Source organism: Diabrotica undecimpunctata, chromosome 9 (assembly GCF_040954645.1).
Source record: "Diabrotica undecimpunctata isolate CICGRU chromosome 9, icDiaUnde3, whole genome shotgun sequence".
Classification (NCBI taxonomy): Eukaryota; Metazoa; Arthropoda; class Insecta; order Coleoptera; family Chrysomelidae; genus Diabrotica; species Diabrotica undecimpunctata.
The window spans coordinates 44452054-44466960 of record NC_092811.1 but is presented as its reverse complement, the minus strand read 5'-3'; positions in this window follow the sequence as shown (position 1 = coordinate 44466960).

The following is a 14907-nucleotide window of genomic DNA, read 5'->3' as shown; positions in this document are numbered from 1 at the left end:
AAACGCTTTATAATCCCCTAATACAAATTAAATGAAACAAGTTATGGTGTATTTCTTTAAGATTAAATTAATAGAAATCTTCAAATATTATTTCTACGCGTATATAATAAAATATATCTAATGGCCTTAATTTCAGTGTACTTGGCTAAAAGATTATAAGATTGTGTTGGTATCATGTAACGTCACTTACTATGACGTGGATTACATGCATCGGAATTTATACTGTACTAACTGTAAATAATTTTTTATCCTTTTTGTAAAACCATGTAGTTATTGTAAGTTTATATGTAAGCTGTTTCTCTTCTTAACATTTTTTCGACATTTCTGTTTAAAACCTTCTGCAGTTTCGGTGTGATTAAAACTTACATAACAGTTAAAAATAATTTTTTTTTATTAAGTAAACCTCGTCAACCATGAAAGGTTATTGGCGGGGAAGAGCTGTACATAAAATCAGATGTTTGCTTATAACAACTAATAACAATTGAGAACTTAAGTCTATTTTTATATTAGATTGTACAATTTAGTTAGTTTTAGAAACTTAGTCACTTTATCACATTTACTATAGTTCAGAGCAATTTTCAGATTACTTGGTAAATCACTTTGAAGTCGTTCCAGATGATAGAGTGGGCAACTAACAATAATGTGTTCGATTGTCAGAGGAATATCACAAACATAGCACAGTTTTTGTTGTTCTTCCTTCATTAGGTACTGGTGGGTTAACCTGGTATGTCCAATTTTTAAGCGGTGTTGTATGACTTGATCTCGTCAGTTTTTTTGTGGCAATATTTGTTTTTTTTTATTTATTTATTGTTTGTATTGTATTTAATATTAGTAGTTTCTTAAGTGGATTTGTCTAATTTCACAATTTTTTTCTTCTTTTTAATTTGCACTGTTTTTTTTTCGTGAATTCTGTTGGTATAGTTTCTGTAGGAGTGGAGCAAGTTGGGGATGATACTTCCGAGTAAGATTGTTTATTTTTATTATCGGTATCAGTGCAGACTCAAGCATCCATTTTTTCTCGAGTTTCGTCATTTACATGTGTAATTTGATTTTTTTCGGAGATAGTGGATAGTATTTGTGAAAGAAAATTTTCCCTCCTTTTGGAGCTTTTGAGTATTTTGTGTATAAGAGGAATTTGAGGTACAGTCCGAGGAAGCGTGACCAGCTTGGTGGCATTTGTAACAAGTTAGTTTATCGGAAAGAAAAATTCGGTACGAAATATTTTCAAAATCAATTAGTACGAAATCGGGTACAGTAAAATTGTCTGTAGGTGCAAAGTAAACTTGTCTTCGAAAACTAAGTACATGACTGTATTGCGGGTCTTGTATTCCAGCTTTAAGGAACGAAATCGGAGACATTAATTTGAAACTAAGATTGCCTAACGACTGTTCGATTATGTCATGGGGTATAGATGGACATACTTTGGATAAAACTAATCTATTAGCGGGTATAATTAGTTTACGTGCTTTGATTGTATGTTCTCCAATTTTAATTTCACCATGTTGACTTAGAAAAGCATCTACGACGTGTATGCTTGAAAGGTAGATGTATATTCTTCCGTTTGACATTTTGAATGAGAACAGTACATTTTTTGGATGGACTATAGTTCCTACTGCAATGGTGTACTCTTTTGTTCTTATTTCATTTACTGCCGGTAAAATTATGGCCTGGTTTTTTGTTGGGAATTTTGTTAATGGTTGTTGCTTACCGATGGTAGAATAAGTAATATTTTGCTGATCGGGATTAATTGATGGACCCCTGTAGTCAGAAGAACCACCTGTCATTTTGTCAAATTTAATCTTCTATATCTTTTTAAATTTAAATTGAACTTTAATTTCAATAATATTAATTTGGGTATGTTCGACTCTGTTTATTTAAAAGTAAATAGTCGATCTATACCCTGAATGCAATAGTATTGTCAGGGCAGACATTTTGTAGTTCGTTAACACTCAGTGGTAAGCGGCTATATACTTATTTCTTTATTAGCACACAAATCCACTTCTCAATTATCATTTTTGCCGGTTACATCTGTTGGAAGTCTGAACTAGAAAAGGTACACTCGCCTTGTTGCGAAATTTATTATTTAGTACAGATTTCAGCTTATCTGTGCCATTGAGGTATACCCTAAGTACCAATAGAGAGACAGGCTGACACCGTTATTTCTTTTCGAAAGTAATATTCTTAATGCAATACGGCAACATTCTGAAAATTCACCCACAAATAACCATTAAAATCAGGTGCCTGGTAGTATTTCATGAGCGTATAGTCGGGTAACATCATGGCATCAAAACCAACGTGCAGTACATCTGTTAATAAACAAAATAAAAAAGGTGGTTATCTGTGAGGGAAAGGCAAATGATAAAATCACTTTATGAGGAATTGCGTAGAAGATATCAAGATATACTTATAGAGGACGTCGCGGCATTATGTAGAGATTTAACGAAAGTATCGGTTCGTGCGGTTTTCCGAATAATTCAAGGTAATAATCCTATCCAAAAACCAATCCATAAAGGACGTACAAAAATTGTATTGGACGATATTAGTACGAAAAGTATAATCCGAAGAAAAATTCATGGATTTTATTTTAGGAACGAACTGCCCACGTTAAAGGCTATTTAACGAGAAGTTAATGCAGACGCAGATGATACTTCAAATAAAATATCCATGAGAGTATTACAAAAAACTTTACATAAAATGGATTTTTGGTATGTAAAGAGAAATCGGAAAAGTTTGTTGATCGAGAGAGACGAATAAGTGATATGGCGGAGAAAATATTTGCAAAAAATTCGTGATTTTAGACAACTTGGTAAACAAATTTATTATACGGACGAAATGTGATTGAATTGGGGTCATACGAAATCCAAAGTATGGCAAGACTTGAATATTAAAAGTACGTGACAGGCTTTCATTGAGGGATTTTCAACCGGCTTAAAAGTACCTTCGAGCTAAGGAAGACGTCTCATTATAACGCACTTTGGAAGTGATTCAGGTTTTTTACAAGGTAGTTTAAATGTGTTCACCTCAATCCAAACGGGCGATTATCACGAGGATATGAATTCGGATGTGTTTGAAAAGTGGTTTTCATCTATACTGACTCTTGTAGATCCTGGTTCGGTAATTATAATGGATAATGCACCTTATCACAGCCGTCGTATGGAAAAAATACCGACTTCTGCGTCTCGAAAGACAGATATAATAGATTGGTTAAGAAGTAAAAATATAGATTTTGATGAATCCATAACAAAGGTTCAATTACTTGATATAGTGGGCGAACATAAGAGTTCGTATATCAGATTTGCAGTAGACGAAATGGTACGTGAGCATGGCATCACCGTATTAAGAACTCCACCGTATCATTGTGAATTGAATCCCATCGAGCTGATATGAGCACAAATAAAAAAATGAGGTAGCGCAAAACAATACAACCTTTAAATTAAAAGACGTCAAATTATTATTAGACCAAGCCATACAAAATATAACCGCTTCCAACTGGCAGTAATGCGTTAAACATACACAGAAAGAAGTAGATAAAATGTGGGGCGTAGACACGCGTATTGATGTTCATATCGAGCCCAATATCATTACTCCAGGAGAAGACAGTAGTGATAGTGAATTAACAACAGGAAGTGATACAGAATAAAAATTTTTCTTTAAATTATAATTAATAGGTACAGTTCTAGTGATTTTTGTTGCTACATTCGGAGACTACCTGTGAGATCCTTCGTTCTACCTGGTTATAATTTTCTAAGTAGGTATGTACCTAATAAATTTATTATTATTATGGCAAGTTTGTTTTGTACAATTGTAGTTTACATTAGGTTGCTGGGTCTAGAATTATTATTTTCTGTAAAGCAGTTGGCATTTATATTTGAATATGAATTTTATTTAAAAAAAAATAAATAATGTACATTCTACCTGCTAGAAGTCGATAACAAAGCGAATAACAAAGTTATTTCGAAACTATTATCTATTTACAAATTCATTCACATTTACTTAAAACTCTCATGTAGAAATTAATTGTAAATAAAAGTTCAAAAGGAAAAACAAGGTTGTTTCGGGAATTCTATTATTTCCATTTTAATCGTATTTAATTGGAAATTCCCAGGTATTATATTTGTGTTCTTAGAAATTGCTCAATTTGAATGCTACGTCGTGTTTAGTTTAAAACGCATATTATGACTAACGGTAACGAGGGTTTCTCAAAAGGTTAATCTGACAATTCATCTACAGTTTGATGTCTTAATGGTGGAATATTTTATAAAAAGCAGTGGAAGATATTCTATTAGGGAAATGCAAGGCGATACAATAGTTATAAGTTATTCTTACGTTTATTACTAAAAGTTTATATTTTTTTAAGTTATTTTCTTTCTTGTTTGTTATGAATTTAAGATATTTATAAATGATAAGTTTTGTTTATTACAAATTATTACGAACCAGAAGTATATTCGTAACATTTCATTATTATAAGGGAAGAAAGATTTGGATTTAAAATATAATATAATTTAGCACCTCGACACCGTAAGGTACAAGAGGACGGCTTAAGTACAGGTTATTTGGACCAAAATATGGCTATTGGGCCAAATATGCCTTAATAAAATGTTGCTGAGAAAAGAGATACAGGGTGTTAAAATTAATTTTTGTTTTTCGTTTTTTGCTAATAGTTTCCCTGTATATTTATAAATTGCTATCAAAATTGGCACAGAGGCATAATCTTAGACAAGAAATAGTATTTTACTTACAATTCCACTATCAAATACCAAACTAATAAACAAAGTTGCAACTAACGTAAGGTTTCCGTTTTGACGATAAATCAAAACTAAACACACTTTAACTTAAAAGAACTCACAAAAACTCAAACCAAATGTTATACATGGTCTCGTCCGATTTCTATGCCTTTTCTAATTCTTTTTATAAAGGATTTTTGGACGTTAAAAAAATATTATTGTGTCCCCTGATAAGATTAGCTGCATTTTGAATTTATCTCCAAAGTTCGTCTCGTGTATTAATTTCATTGGCATAAACTAAGGACTTCATATGTCCCCAAAAATAAAAATCTAGCGGGTTGTACTCAGGACTTCTTGGTGGCCATTGAAAATCACTGCCTCTGCCAATCCATCGTTGAGGAAATACGTCATTAAGATGATTTCTAACAGCTAATGAAAAATGAGGTGGCGCTCCATCCTGCATAAACCACATTTTTCTTCTTACATCCAGTGACAGATCATCTAAAATATCACTAAGAGTATTTTCCAAAAAGAATAAATAAGAATCTCCATTTAAATTCGGAGGAAGAACATAAGGCCCTAGTAGTATTTAAACTAATGCTAAAAATGCCTAGTTTTAATAGCATGCAGGTTTTCTTCTTCCCAATAATGACTATTTCGCCAATTAAAAACCCCTTGTCTGGTAAAAGTTGCTTCGTCGGTGAACATAATATTCTTAATAAAGGGTCTGTTATTGCGATGTTTATTCAGAATACGTTGGCAAAACTGTAACCGTCGTGGAAGATCTGTTGGAAGTAAATTTTGAACAGGAGTGAAGTGATAAGGATGGGTTCTCTTTTTTAGAATTCTAACAATACTCCTGTTGCTGCTGATAGATGTCGTGAACTTATTTCAGGATTTTCATCTACTCGAACCAAAAGTTCATCTTCTTGATTAGGTGTGATTTGTTTCGGTCGACCACCCCGATTTTTAGTGTGAAATGACCCAGTTTCACCTAAACTACGATATAATCTTGCAAAAGTTTTGTGATTTGGTTGCCTTCTGTTTGCGTATAACATTCCATACCTTCTGGCTGCCGAGCAACCGCAAAAATTTTCTTGTGCGTATACGCAAATCATATCTCGCATTTCTTCATTAGTAAAATGATTGTGACGAGGCATTTCAATCAAAAAAAGTAATGATTACTTTTAAAAAATGCAACATTACACTACACTGTCACATCAAAAATAATTTACTCTGAACAAATGACATTTACCAAGAAAAATTATCTGACAGTCCAAAGCATACTTTTCATAAATGAAATAATATTTGAAATCCTTTTTTAAGACTCTAAGCAGTTCGACTGCGTTTTTATCGAAAACGGTTGAAATTATCATGTTTAAACAAGAGTACCAATTACACGTAAAAATGATGTTTACGTCATATTTTCTAATAAAAATTATTAAAAAGTTTCATCAGAAAAGTTTAGACTCAATGTGATCATTAGGAATGATCCACGTGGCATCCTCTATGACAAAACGTAAAATTGTAAATAAAATACTATTTCTTGTCTAAGATTATGCCTTTGTGCCAATTTTGATAGCAATTTATAAATATACAGGGAAACTATTAGCAAAAAACGAAAAACAAAAATTAACTTTAACACCCTGTATCTTTTTTCTCAGCAACATTTTATTAAGGCATATTTGGTCCAATAGCCATATTTTGGTCCAAATAACCTGTCCTTAGTCTATGTCCCAATAGTTATCACTCACCCTGTATATTTCGGTTTATTATTTAAATTTACACTGTTTCTTTTCAAAAACTGTAAAAGTTGTGGAGGTGAAAGTATTTCGGCTTGTCTACCCCATATCTACTCGTTGATTCTTAAAAATAAATTAAAATCGATACAGTTAAATTATCAACTTTAAATAAAAAAAAAGGACCAAAAGTACAATTATTACCTCTTGCATATTTTTAAGCTATACATTATGTTGCCTCAGACGTAATTTAGAACTGTCACGTAACAAAAGGCTTAGTGTGGTAAACGCCTCTGTATAAATCTCAGAGATAGAAGGACGACGAGGATCCTTCATAAGACCGAAATGTCATATTTCAGTATAATTTGACACCCTGACGACTTCGGTATCCTGTAACTTCATATGGATATACAGTTTGTGTTGTTTCTGATTATAGTGTTTACCCTTGTCAGTCGGTTGCTCGATTGATGCATGGTGAACAAACGTTGTGATACTGTAATTTATAGCTGACTAACTAATTACCGTTTTAAGGAAAATTTTAATAAAAAAGACAACACGTACAAGATTTGATTTAAAAGCTTCTAGAAATAAGCCATGGAATGTAATTTATCAAGATTCCAATTTTTGTATCAATAGTTTTAACGTATTGTATTTCGACCACTACGATTTTTTTAAATTTTGACCATTACTCACTATGGTATAATTTCACTATTTTTGGAGAGTGATTCATCGTTTTTAAGGCGCAGAAATGCGGAAAGACATATGAAAATCCAGTGACGTACACTCACTTTTTTTTAAACGTTAATTATATTTTATATCTTCTACAAACATAAAGACATACACAAATAGACTTGGACACAAGAAACAAGAAAATTGAAGTCTATTATTGATTATGTTATAGTAAACCACGAAAGCTCGATAAAAATAAAAGACGTGAGAGTAAAGCGAGGCGCAGAATGTGGCACAGATCACAAACTAGTAATCGCTTGGATGGAATTCCCCTTCATATGGACCCAACAGAAACCGACCCAGGGAGAGTCTGACCAAGTAACGGCTTCGGCTACACCTGTCAATACGTGCTCAATACAAAAAAAGAAATTCAAAATCAATTTATTAGAAGAAGACTCAATAAAAGACCTATATAAGCGAAGATTGGACCAAAAGCTAGAAGAGTTTCGGTATGAATCATTAGAACAAACATACGAATACATAAAAACCTGCATGAAGACAGCAGCCCTAGAAGGTCTTGGAGAAGTGGACCAAAAATACACCCACCAAACTACGAAATTAACCGAAGACACACTAACATGCATAAAAAAACGAACTCCATATAAAATACCTGAACACAAAAAACTATGAGGACTTGGAACTATACAGGAAAAAAAATAAAGAAGTGAAAAGAAAAGTGGCAAATGAAAAAAATGAAAGATGGGAAAAAACATGCACAGAGATAGAACAGCACATGGGAGGAACGAGAAATTCAGAGTCATGGTGCATCTTAAAGTCGCTCCAACGAAATAAGACAGAGAAAATCAAGATCGGTCAAATCAAAGAAAACGAATGGCAAGAATACTATAAAAAATTGCTAACCGAAGACCGCCCCGAATTCAAAGAATCAGAAATAGACGGAATAGAAATCTACACACATGACGAAATCGAATTAAGCCTAGCTGAGGTAAAAAGAACGATCAAAACTCTAAAGAACAAAAAAGCAGAAGGTCCCGGCGGAATACCAAATGAAATGATAAAAAACGGATCGGAAAAGTTATTCCGTATGATACATAAAATGTTTGTGAGTGCACTGAATGGAGAAGACTTTCCGGCAGAATATACCCAAGCATATATGACATCAATATACAAGAAAGGAAATAGAAAAAACTGCGAAAACTATCGGGGAATCAGCATTATATCGTCTATAGGCAGACTGTATGGAAAGACCTTAAAGGCAAAGTTAGAAATATATATAAAAGATAAAATCGGAGAAGACCAGGCAGGTTTCACAGCGGGGAAAGCATGCTTAGATCACATTTACACGGTCGAACAACTAATAGAAAAAAGAATAGCCAAAAATAGATCCGTCCATCTGGCTTTTGTTGATCTTAAGAAGGCATATGACTCAATACCTAGAACCAAGCTATGGGAAGCAATGGAAGACATCGAAGTTCCACGAAGATTAATAAACGTAGTAAAAGCACTCTACAAGAATAACGAAGTAGCTATCAAAACGGGCAATAGAATATGCAGTCCATTTAAGACGACAAAGGGACTACTACAGGGTTGCTCCACATTCCCCACCCTGTTCAAAATATTCCTGGAAAAAACCCTGAAACCATGGAAAAGAAAGTGCGAAGGAATGGGTATACCAGTAAGGAACGAATATCTATATACGCTAAGTTTTGCCGACGACCAAATAGTGATCGCACAAGACGAGGATGACCTCAGTTTTATGATGAGAAAACTGGAGCAGGAATATACAAAGAATGGGATGGAAATAAACCTAAAGAAAACTGAATACCTAACAACGGAGAATACAGAAATAAAACAGCTGGAAATAGACGAAGGTAAACAAATCAAAGGAACAGACAAGTATAAGTATTTAGGCTTCATAATATCAAATAAAGGAACAATTGAGGAAGATTTAAAAAATAGACTAGGACAAATAAGAGAGTGCATACGAAAATTGAACCCGGTACTATGGGATAAGAACATCAGCATGAAAACAAAGAAAAAAATATATAATACCATGACAAGAAGTATCCTCACTTATGGGTGTGAAAATTGGACAATAAATAAGAAAACCAAAAACAAAATAAGAGCAACAGAGATGGAATTCCTAAGGAGAAGCTGCAGAGTAACAAGAAGAGATAGAATAAATAACATGGAGACTAAGAGGAGAATGGGAATGAACTCCGACATAATAGACTACATCGAACAGAAGAGGTTAACCTGGTACGGACATGTCAGAAGAGCTGACCAAAATCTGTGGATAAATAGAATAACAGAGTAGAGCCCGATAGGAAGAAGAAAGAGAGGCAGACCCGAAGATCTTTCAGAGATGAAGTGGACGAAGCAATGAGTAGAAGAAACCTACAGGAAGGGGACTGGCTAAACAGGAAAAATTGGAGAAAACGGTTGAGTGAAGGAATATATATATATATATATATATATATATATATATATATATATATATATATATATATATATATATATATATATATATATATATATATATTTTATTTTTCAAATATTAATGTTCGAAATAGGCCACAATATATTTATTTACAAGTTTTTACTGACGTTTCGATCTCTATATCCAAAGACCGCTTTCAAAGATATAAATGATAGTTATATTTATTTTATTTGTTTATTATTATATATTTTTATAATCTTATATTAATATCTATATATTATATTATAATATTTTTCTATCTTTAAAAACGGAATAGAGATCGAAACGTCAGTGTATTAAACATGTAAATATATATATATATATATATATATATATATATATATATATATATATATATATTGTGGCTTATTTCCAACCTTCTCCCTAAAAATACAGAATGCCACAAACAATAGAAAAATAAATATATCTGCCATTTGTATGTTTAAAAACGGTCTCTTTATAGAGATCGAAACGTCCTTAAATTAAACATTTGAATAAATATATTGTGGCTTATTCCAAACATTATTTCTAAAAATACAGAACGACAAGCAAAAAGCCATAAAAAATAAATATTACTATCATTTGTATAATTGAAAATGGTCTCTGGATATAGAGATCGAAACGTCAGTAAATAAACATATGAATAAATATTTTGTGGCTCATTCCCTACATTCCCCTAAAAATACAGAATACCACAAACAAAAAGCTATAAAAAACAAGTAATTTTGCAGAAAGCTTACTGATACCACCTGGCTGTCGCGGAAGTTACGCTAAAACGTCTTTTGACTTGACCCATCCTTAAAGAGTTACACAATGAAATTTTTTTAAAACAAATTTTACGACAGTTTCCACACCACCCGAGAGGCATGTCTTTTGGCGAGTTACTTTTTTGGTATGGGTGTTCGCCAAGAGCCATATTGTCTTATTAAATAAAATGAACAAAACACTTAAACAGTATAAAACAAAACAAAATAAACTCCTATAAAACAAAATAAAATTCTATAAAAACAAAATAAAATAATGTTTGATGTAACAAAACATTGTACTATTCTATTTAAACACAAACACTATACACACTTACTATGTTCTTCTCGTTTTTTTTTTGTTTTTGGTTTTTTTATGCTGATGTTCTTATTAAACTAATAGAAAATATTATTCGCTGTCTAAATCTTAAGATGCAGTGCTGCTATCGCTGTCATTATCTTCACCACCTGGTGTAATTATAATTGGCTCTAGTAAAACTTCGATATGAGTGTCAAGTTCCCACATACGATGTTCTTCTTTAATTATGTGGCCTATACATTTAGCCCATTTCTCTGGAGTTACATGGAGGATTGCTTGAATCAAAAGTTGCTTAACTTCGTTTAATTTGAACGTTTTGTTATTGCGTGCTACTTCTCCTTTCACTTGCGCCCAGATAAGTTCAATGGGATTAAGTTCGCAATGATAAGGTGGTAGACGCAGAACTTTGACACCATAATCTTTTGCAGTTTAATCTACAGCATATTTAAGATATTCACTTTTCTTTAACCGTGCAATGTCAAGTAGCTAAATTATGAGCATTGATTCTTCGTATACAATCCCCTTTTCTGTAAGCCATTCTTGAATCCTCCCTTTCAATTTTTTTCATAATCACCTGTTTTTTTCGACTCAAATTGAAGAAAACCATCATCAAGAAACCCTGTATCACTTCCTATATGGGTGATGATTAAACGCCGTCCCTTTCCTGATGGAGCTTTTAATCCTGTAGACCATCCTTCTATAAATGCTTCGCGTTTACTTTTGACATTTAAATCTTGCCAAACTTTTCCAACTGTATGACCTTCGTTAATCCAGGTTTCATCCAAATAACATATTTTGCGTCAAGTGCTGCAAATTTTGCGAATTTCTTCTAAATATTTTCTTCTCCACACAATAGTTTTATTTTTTTCCAATAGCATGCTTTTTCTGTTGAGTTTTACATATCGAAAGTTCATTTCGCGCATGGTCCTCATTAAGACGAGATATCTTGGGTAAGGAGTCATCGTTTTTGAGCTCTTGAGAAATATATTTCGGTGTTGGAATTTCACTCCGAAAATAAAATGAATGAATTTTTCGACGTATAATATTCCTTGTCTCGTCATCCAAAACAATGCTTTTCCTACCTCTAGTTTTACTTTTTTCTTGCTTTTTATTTTCCGATGTATTTTTAAGTACACGGTAAATACAGCTAACGCATACTTTTGTTAAACTGCTACAAATGTCGACCGAATGGCTAACATTTAATGCCATTTTTCTGCCGACAATTCCTTCATAAAAGTTTCGTATCATTATCTTCTCTTCGGATGTTAACTATTTCCGTCTCTTTTGCGGCTTTTAATTTTTGGAATCAACATCAGAATTTTGCTGTCTTCTCCTGGAACAACTCTGTTTTTCGTCCAATTCCAATAAAACTTCAAACCAAATAATCACAGAATATAACTAAAATGTTACTATAAAACGACAAACTATAACACTCATATTATCAATAACACGTTTTATCAATAACACAAACTTATCGCATAAAATATATTCACAAAATGCAACACATGCACTACCCTCAGAAACGCCAATATAAATGAACAATTGTTGATGGGCACTTGCTCGACAAAAACCAGTTTTATGGCTTTCTGTGGGTCGAAATTAAAACGGATTTCCGTGGCTAATTCCAAAGTTGCCAAACGATTGAAAAATAATGTTTTAAAATATCGATTTTTATTTTATAAATTTAAATATGTAACGAAACGGAACATAGAAATAAAATTTATTTAATTACAATTTTGTGCTTAATTTTTACTATTGAAAAAATCATGTTTTTTGGTATTTTTATGACGGTAATAATCGCTGCGTGGAAGAAGACAGGATTTGTATGACCATAATTACTACTTGTGAACAAGAATTGGCTACGCTGTACGACAACTCCTGGTAAATTTTTCTATAGAGAAGCACAAATAAATGTACTACTTATATATTGTGTAATTTCTTATGAGAAAACGCAAATTGCAATTGAAAAAACAGGCAATTATCATTCAGTGTTTTTATAAAGTGAATACTTCTTATAATAGTCCAGTCGTCATAGATTTGCCCCTAACAATCGTACGAACAAGCTGAATTTTGCCGAAAATATTAATTTTGGGATCCAAAAAAATGCAAAAAAATTTACTACTTTTGTAATGTAGATATTTTGCCTACCACATAGAGTATTATTATATGGGTTGAACGTTGGGGACAAAAACTATTGGGGTGGAGACAGGGCAAGCAAAATAAACGAAACTTATGCGAAGGGCACTAAGGGTTTATTTGAAGCAGCTGGGTCGTGGATAAGTGAATGGCAAGGGGGTTGGATTGGGGCAACTACAAAAAATGAAACAAAGTGGTACTTACATACATCTCCTGGTCAAATGGACAAATGAAACAACAAGAAAGTCTTCTAGCAATTTAAAATGGAGGGCCGCTTCGAGGTGCCAAACTATTGAAATAATTATTGGAAATGAAAAATCTTTTTAAATGAAACTTAAAAAAGGGGTTAGCGAGTTAGTTAAGAGAAGTAAACAAAATGGTTTATTGGAATGAAAAAAAAACTTAACATTTATTGTTGTCTCACCACAAACAGTTACAAAAATAGACAGTACAAAAATACTAAGTATATTCATAGTCACAAAAGTAAATATAAAAATAACAAAGAGAAATACTTACTATTGTTACTGGGATATAATTTATATAGATATAAATTATTACAAATAAAAAATTATCCTTTTAAATGATGAAAGCAATTATTATTATTAAAAAAAATAGAATAGAATAAAATGAAACCAAATTAAGTAAAATGAAATAAAATTAAACAAAATTAAATAACATTGAATAAAATTAAATAAAATTAAATGAAACTAAATTAAATTATATAAAATAAAATAAAATATAAACTTAATCGATTCGGATAATTTTTATTTTAAAATACACTCTGGGCCAAAATTAACCGGCCACCTTAAAAATGGGCAATTTTTGAGTTCTTATAGCTCCTAAACCTGTTGTCCGATTTAAGTAATATGTTATTTTTTTAATAACATATTAATTTATAATAATTTTTTTAATATGTTATTCCTTATTCCTTAACAATATCTTTATAATAATATTGTTGCTAAACAGGTAAATTTTCATTGTATACCGGGTGTACGAATCAAACTGTGTTTTTTTCTTAAAATTTGCATCACCCTGTGGAGTATTCTACTTTCTCAACATTTTTTTTTTTGATTGATTCGCTTATGTTGGATAATACAAAAGTTAGGTGCTTTAACAACTAAACATGTTTTTTATCAATTTTTTTCTCCGCGGAAGAGAAAAATACTCTTTTTGAAAAAAAAGTCATTTGTTACATTAAAAATCCAATGAATAAAATCTTCGAAGAAAATTCAAATTACCAATATTTTGGAAATCAAAGTCTAATTGAAAAAAAAATTTAGTATCGGTGTTGCCGCCTTTAGTCCTAAAGGACTTCTTGGAGCCGGTTTGGCAATCCATTCATGATATCCTGGATATCAGATTGGGGGATATTGTGCCACTCCTCTACCGCAGCTGTCTTCAGCCCTTCAAAGGATGCACTGGCTGGTACTTTTGCTCTTACCCGTCTTTTGAGGTTTTCCCAGATATGCTCAATTGGGTAAAGATGAGGACTGTGTGCTGGCCATGGTAGAACTTGAATCCCAACCTCATTAAAGTACTCCCAGGTAGACCTTGCTGTATGGCTACGTGCATTGTCATGTATTAGTCTGAAGTTATCACCAATGAATGATGCAAAAGGCATGAGATGACCTTGGAGAACTTGTTGCACGTATACTTGGGCATTCACACTGCCTCTACCAAACACAACAAGATCAGTACGCGCTTCGTAAGAAATACCTCCCCAAATCATTATTGACCCTCCTCGGTAAGCCACTTTTTCGGTTATAGCGCATACAGCAAACCTTTCATTTTGACTCCTATAGACACGTTGGCGTCCATCTGGACCTTTTACGCCTATTCTACTCTCATCTGAGAACAGTATATTCTTCCATTCCGCCATAGTCCAGTTAGCATATTCCCGTGCAAAATGAAGTCTAGCCCTACGGTGTTCCGGGAGCAGTGGTGGTGCGCGAGCTGGACGAAAAGCCCACAAGTTTATTTCTGACAGTCTTCGTCTAATCGTTTGTCTACTCACACGTTTCTCACCTCAAGAAGATACCTACGAGCTTCAGTAGCGGTGCAAAAGCGATTGCTCAAT